A 6,402-nucleotide genomic window follows, 5' to 3' on the forward strand; every position below is an offset into this window, starting at 1 on the left:
TCACAAAAGCACAAACTCTGGAACAACTGAAGCTTGCGTTCAAAGCCAGACAAGGCTCCTTCGGTTATGGGGCATGAGGAACCTGTCTTACCTTTCCCTAGCACAGGTGCCGTTGGGAACAGAGCTGTTCCTATCTTCCCCTGTGGAGGGCTTGGGTAACGCCTGCCTTTTTATCTGGTGGCTGAGTATAGAACTCTGGAAGATCCGTGACAAGTGCTTAACTGAAGGAGTCATCTTGCCAGCCCTTAACTCTGGTTCAGCAAAACTGTTCTACCATGTGACCTTGTGTTCTTCCATGTGACCTTGTATTGTACCATGTGACTTTGCATTCTACCTTGTGACCTTTTGTTCTACCATGTGACCTTGTGTCCTACCATGTGACCTTGTGTTCTACCATGTGACCTTGTATTGTACCATGTGACTTTGAATTCTACCTTGTGACCTTGTATTCTTGGCAGCTCTCTGGCCTCTGTGTTTTTATAGCTTAGAACACACAAAGGAAGCGTTGCCACAGCTAGGGCTGCAGGAAGGGCCCAGTGCTTCGTAACCCCACTCAAGCCAAGCACAGCAGGTCAGGATCCCCAAGACCCTCTGTGTTAGCTCATTAGGCCAACTCCCTCAATAACATGTTTGCCTAGAGCCCCATTTTAATTGAGAACAAGAACTAAATTAGGCTCTCCAGGAGCTGGGTTCCTACCAGATCATCATATCTGGCCACAGCCTGTTTGGTCCTCTCTTTTGGACACCTGCTCCATGTACTTTAGTGTCCTGTGGGATGCCTTAATCTCCCTTTTCTAAGAGATGAGTCACATCCCAGGGTATCCCTTCAGGGGTAAAAAAGCCACAGCTGGGTGAGAGGCTTAGCAACTTTTTCTTGGACGAAGAGATTTGCCAAACTCAGCAATCTGCAGCAGTAGAAATTCATCATTATGTTCACAAGGCACCTGGATACCAATTGGCCTGGGGAATCTCCTTCCACCAGTAAGGAAGTAACCTTCATTAAAGTTCCAAGAAGACACTGCCTGAGAGTTTGCCAACCCGCCTCCCCCTGTTATTCCCCCTCCAACACACACAAGACATACACACACAGACACACACACACACAACACACTGGATAGCCTCAGAACTCAGCTCCTTGCCTAGGGCACAGATATTTCTTTTTTTCTTTTTTTATAGTGCATTTTTAAAAATTAAATTTCTTTCTTTATTCACTTTACAACCCCATATCAGCTCTTCCTCTCTTCACAGTACCCCCTCACACAAATAGTCCCCCTATTGGTGAATTAACAGCTCAGTAGAGGTTCTCAGACAGCTCCAAACAGCATTGTTAGAGAAAAGAGAGGGGAGGAGGGGCAGGGGATAAGGTGGGGTGGGAATGGGGAGGTGGGGAGGTGGTGAGGTGGGGAAGTGGGGAGGTGGGGAGGTGGGGAGGTGGAGAGGTGGGTGGCTCAGCTGTGAAAAACTGAGGGACCTGAACAATAGCAACCTGAGTGTAGGTGCATCTGTGACATCATCAGGGGAGGCAGAGACAGGCAGATCTCTGGGGCTCCCTGGCCAGCCAGCCTAGCTAAATCAGCAAGCTCCAGGTTCAGTGGGAGACCCTGTCTCAAAAATAATGTGAGGGCTGTAGAGATGGCTCCTTGGTAAAGAGCACTGGCTGCTCTTCCAGAGGTCCTGAATTCCGTGATATGTAACTACAGCTCCAGGGGGCCAATGCCCTTTTTTGACCTCTGAGGATATTTGCAATATGTGGCATATAAACACACACTTGTGTACACACACACACACACACACACATCCTAATTTTGATGCAATGACTTACTGGAGACATTGGATTATATATATTTCTGTGCTTTTACATTTTAATGTCTGTGACCCTGTGTTCTCTCCTAAGACCATTAACTTTGTTCAGTCAAGGGAACTCAGATCAGTCATTCGAGATGGTTCATAGCTAATTTTTAGGACACGCGCTAGACATAACAAAGACTGTTCCCTAAGGTAAGTTCTCTATGTTATTAGCCATGAGTACATTTGGGCGGACCTTTATCCACCTGTCTCTACCTCCCAGCCCTGGATTACACCTGGGTTTTTGGGTGATTCTGGGGAACCTAACTCAAGTCTCTATGCTGGCACAGCAAGCACTGTACCATCTGCCCTATCCCTTTCCCTGGAACTGTAGCTACTTCCGGTTGCTGGGGGACTGAATTCAAGTCGTTTCCTTCTCAGCCTGGGGAAAGGGAGTCAAAGATAGAAATGAACAGAGCAGTCTAAGCAATGACTGCCATTGGATTCTGGGGTTTCTGGGCTGTCCTGCTACTACATAAGGAAGTTTCAGTGACAGGTCAAAGCTGCCACAGTGAAGTAGATAGGAGAATCCCAGGAATGGCTTCTTTCTACCTCAAGCCTGTCCCACCATGGTGCCACTATGCACTCACCAATGACTCTTCTCACTGATTCACGGAGCCTGCGAACAGATGCTCGATGTCATTGCTGCTGTTCTCAGCTCCAAGCCACTCACCTCCACAAGGATGGCTACGGACAAGAACCCACCAAAACCAGAAAACAACAAACAAACAACCCCCCCAAAACAACAACAAAACCCCAAACCCCAAAAGAACAACAAACAAAAAAACCAAAGACTAAAAACCAATGAAAGCAAAAAATAACAAACAAACAAACAAACAAACAAAGAAACAAACAAAAACAGTACTAGATGCTGGTGGGGTGTAGACTGGGAACCCTCATGCAGCACCAGGAGGGGTGTAAAACAGATGTAGTTTGACAGGTCCTCTGAAGATTAACATGAGTTATCTTGTAACTGGGCTATTCCATTTGCACATAGATACACAGCCAACATCCTGACACTAGAAATAAAACATCCTGACATTGGAAGTAACCCAGGTCTGTCAAATGAACGGGTAAATAAAAATGATCCCCAACGATATGCGTGATGCTACTTGAAAATGAGAAGAGATACGGTGAATAAAAAGTCAGCAGAAATGAAAGACCAATTGATGCTAGGCATGGCGGGCCTTGGATATGTCACCAAAGTGCGAGGTGCTGGGTTAAGACACCATATTCTCTAGGACTCCACTGATGTGGGAGGTCCAGAACAGAGACCCAACAGAGACAAAGGCTGAGCAGCTTGGGAGGAGCTGGAGAGGCACAGCTATGAGCACAAGGTTTCCTTGTGGGGTGTGAAAATATCCTAAGATTATGCTGCTGGCTGAACAGGTCTGTGGATTCCCCAAACCCCTGGGATTAGTGAGGTGTGTGCTGTGTGGATTATTTCCCAATAAAATTAGTACATGAGAGAAATAAAAAGTTTCAGGACCCTAGACTTGTAACCCACCTTAGGCAAACAGAACACTGACTCTGGGTCAAAAGGCAAGCAAGGAGCATGCCATTGCCATTAGGTCATTGACAGAACATGGGATGGAACTGACTCAGTCAGCCAAGTGCTTGCTGCACAAGGGGGGTGGGGGGGGGTCTGAGCTGATTCCTAGACCCCATTTAAAAAAAAATCTATTGGTATATCTGCCTGTCAGCAGAACACCATGACCAAAAAGCAAGTTGGGAGGAAAGGGTTTATCTGGCTTACACTTTCAGATCACTGTTCATCATTGGAGGAAGTCAGGACTGGAACTCAAGCAGGGCAGGAACCTTGAGGCAGGAACTGATGAAGGGCCCATGGAGGGGTGCTGCTTACTGGCTTGGTTTCCATGGCTTGCTCAACCTGCTTTCTAATAGAACCCAGGGCTACCAGCCTAGGGATGACACCACCCACAGTGGGCTGGGCCCTCCCCCCATCAATTACTAATTGAGAACAGGACTTAGAGCTGGATCCCATGGAGGCATTTCCTCAACTGAGGCTCCTTCCTCTATGAGGACTCTAGCTTGTGTCAAGTTGACACAACCAGTCAATACAGACAGTGTCCTCAGGCTTTGTTTGCTTTTTATTGATGGAGAGCGACAGGGTCTTTCATAGGCTTAAAGTTTGCCAAGTAGGTGATCTGTGATGCCTCTGGGGAGGCTCGCTGTGGAAGGAAGATATCTACCAGCTTAGCCCTCAGTGATGGTTAGCCTTGATTGCCAAGTTGACACGGCCTACAATCCACTTGAACGAGAATCTTAAGGAGTCTTCTAGATCACATTTGCCTGTGGGCACGTCTTTGAGGAATTGTCTTGAATATTAATTGGCATGAGAAGACCTAGTGACCAAACCAGCTCAGTCAGCCAACAGGGTCTCCAGGTAGGGAGTGAGGATTGAAAAGAAAAAGACAATTAGACAACACTATAACATGACTCCAGCCAGTGCTGAGGCTGAAGCGGGTTTATTTATTTATTTATTTTGTCTGCTTTTATATCATTCTAGGTGCATGCAAAGAATATGGTCAGTCCTGAGGCATAAACAGAGTAATCAAGGAACAAACAAGGCATAAGCAAAGTTCCCATGATTACTGTATTCAAGGGTCTTAACAACACAAGATACAAAGAACATATTCCTCAGCTGTATTCATTTTGAGCCTACTTCCTTGTCCTAGCCCAATGTCAAATTCTTGCCAAATTCCTAGAAGGAGGCTCCAAAAGCTCTCCACAGCCTAGACCACTATGGGCGGCACCATTCCCTAAGCATGAGGCCGTGAACTATGTAAGACTGGAGAAAGCAAGCTGAGCACAAGCAAGCAGGCGAATGAATGATTGTGCATGCAATTATCGCTCTGCTCTTCACTGTGGATGTGATCATGTGAGTGGCCACCTCAAGTTTCTGCCGTTCATGACGGACTATAAACTGGAACTGTGAGCCACAACCCACTTTCTTTCTCAAGCTGCTTCTTGCCAGGATATTTTATCACCGCAGCAGAAATGAAACTGGGACAGCTTTTCCCACCACGCTGTTGTCAAGCATATGGCTATTCAGGTAGGAGAGAAACACACCAGGGAGCTCAGGCCTCACCAGGGTCTGGCCCCTGTTAAGCTTGGTCATATGCATTAGGCCTGCCTGACCCCTGAGACTCCTGCTGGGCTCCAGGTCACAAGCGTAAGGCCCAGCACTTTCAGATGCTCCCTGGTTTCTCAGTTGCTCAGAAGGCAGCAAACTCGGGCACTGCCCCAGCATCATGCACACCCAACCCGGGCCTGGCAGGGAGAGTGGTAGCATTTCTCTGTTGTTTTTTTCTCAGGCATTCCCCAGGACTCAAAACCTCACCCAGGAGTCGGTATCCAGAACAAATAGCAACAGACTCTGAACGTCCAGGCAGTAGCAGATAAGGAAGCGGGAGCCAGGATCCCAGCTCACAGAATGAATGGGACGAACCCTCCAGCCTGCTGTCAAAGCACTTCAGAGAACTGGAGATTCCAGTTGCTAAGCTGCTGGTCACAGGGGACTTTGCCCAATCCTCTGCACCCCCTCCTCTGTCCAAGAGCCATTCTCATGATCTACCAGGACTCTGTGACCTTGACAACCATCAGGTCATCCTAACAGCCTGGTAATATGTGGAGAGGCAGGGCTGGGGGAAGACAGTGAATGCAGAGAATGGAAGTGTGAGGCAGGTTTGGCTCGCTGCACAGGGGACAGGTGTTCCAGCGAATTCTCCCTTCAGCCATTGGCTGAGACTCTCAAGCTGACAGTGCATGGGGAGAGCCCTGGAGACTGGGTACTCTGGGAACAGGGATGCCCCTGGGCTGGGGCTGGGAGCAGGAAGCTTTGGTTGGTTGCTCTGGCAGTCCTGCCTTTGAAAGCTTGTTTCTCTTAGCTTGGCCCTGCTTATCTGTTTAGGACCAGCAGGGGCTCTTGTCTCCAGGAAGTTGAACAACCTTGAAGAGGAGAGTGAGTCACTTGGGTTTGGTCTTTAATGAGTTGGCGATGGGGAAGACACAAGGTCTCACTATAGCCCAGATGGACTTAGAATGAACTGTTCAGTCAAGTTTGGTCTCCAGCTTGCAGCAATCCTCTGTCTCAGCCTTCTCAGTTCTGAGGTCACAGGTAAGAAGCACCATGTCCAGCTTGAGAAAGTTTAAACGTGTGAAATGATTTCGATACACATAGAGTCATACATGTTTACATACATGGGCAATCACTATACATACCACACATACTTGTATGTGCACACAAATAGGCACACATGCATTTGCATGCACATGTATTCACAAACACATGGCGATACATGTGCATATACAGAAATACACATACACATGCACACATACATACATGATCATTCCTGCATAGGCATAATGATATATACACATGTATTACATGTATACATGTAAACACATCCACACCTGCACACATATGCTCACACAGGGACACACATACAAAATTACAGACATGCCAATATAGGGATATATGCAAAGACACACATGTTCATACAGGCACACATGTACACATACATGCAGATATGC

The sequence above is a fragment of the Mus musculus genome, chromosome 8, assembly GCF_000001635.26.
Source record: "Mus musculus strain C57BL/6J chromosome 8, GRCm38.p6 C57BL/6J".
Taxonomy (NCBI): domain Eukaryota; kingdom Metazoa; phylum Chordata; class Mammalia; order Rodentia; family Muridae; genus Mus; species Mus musculus.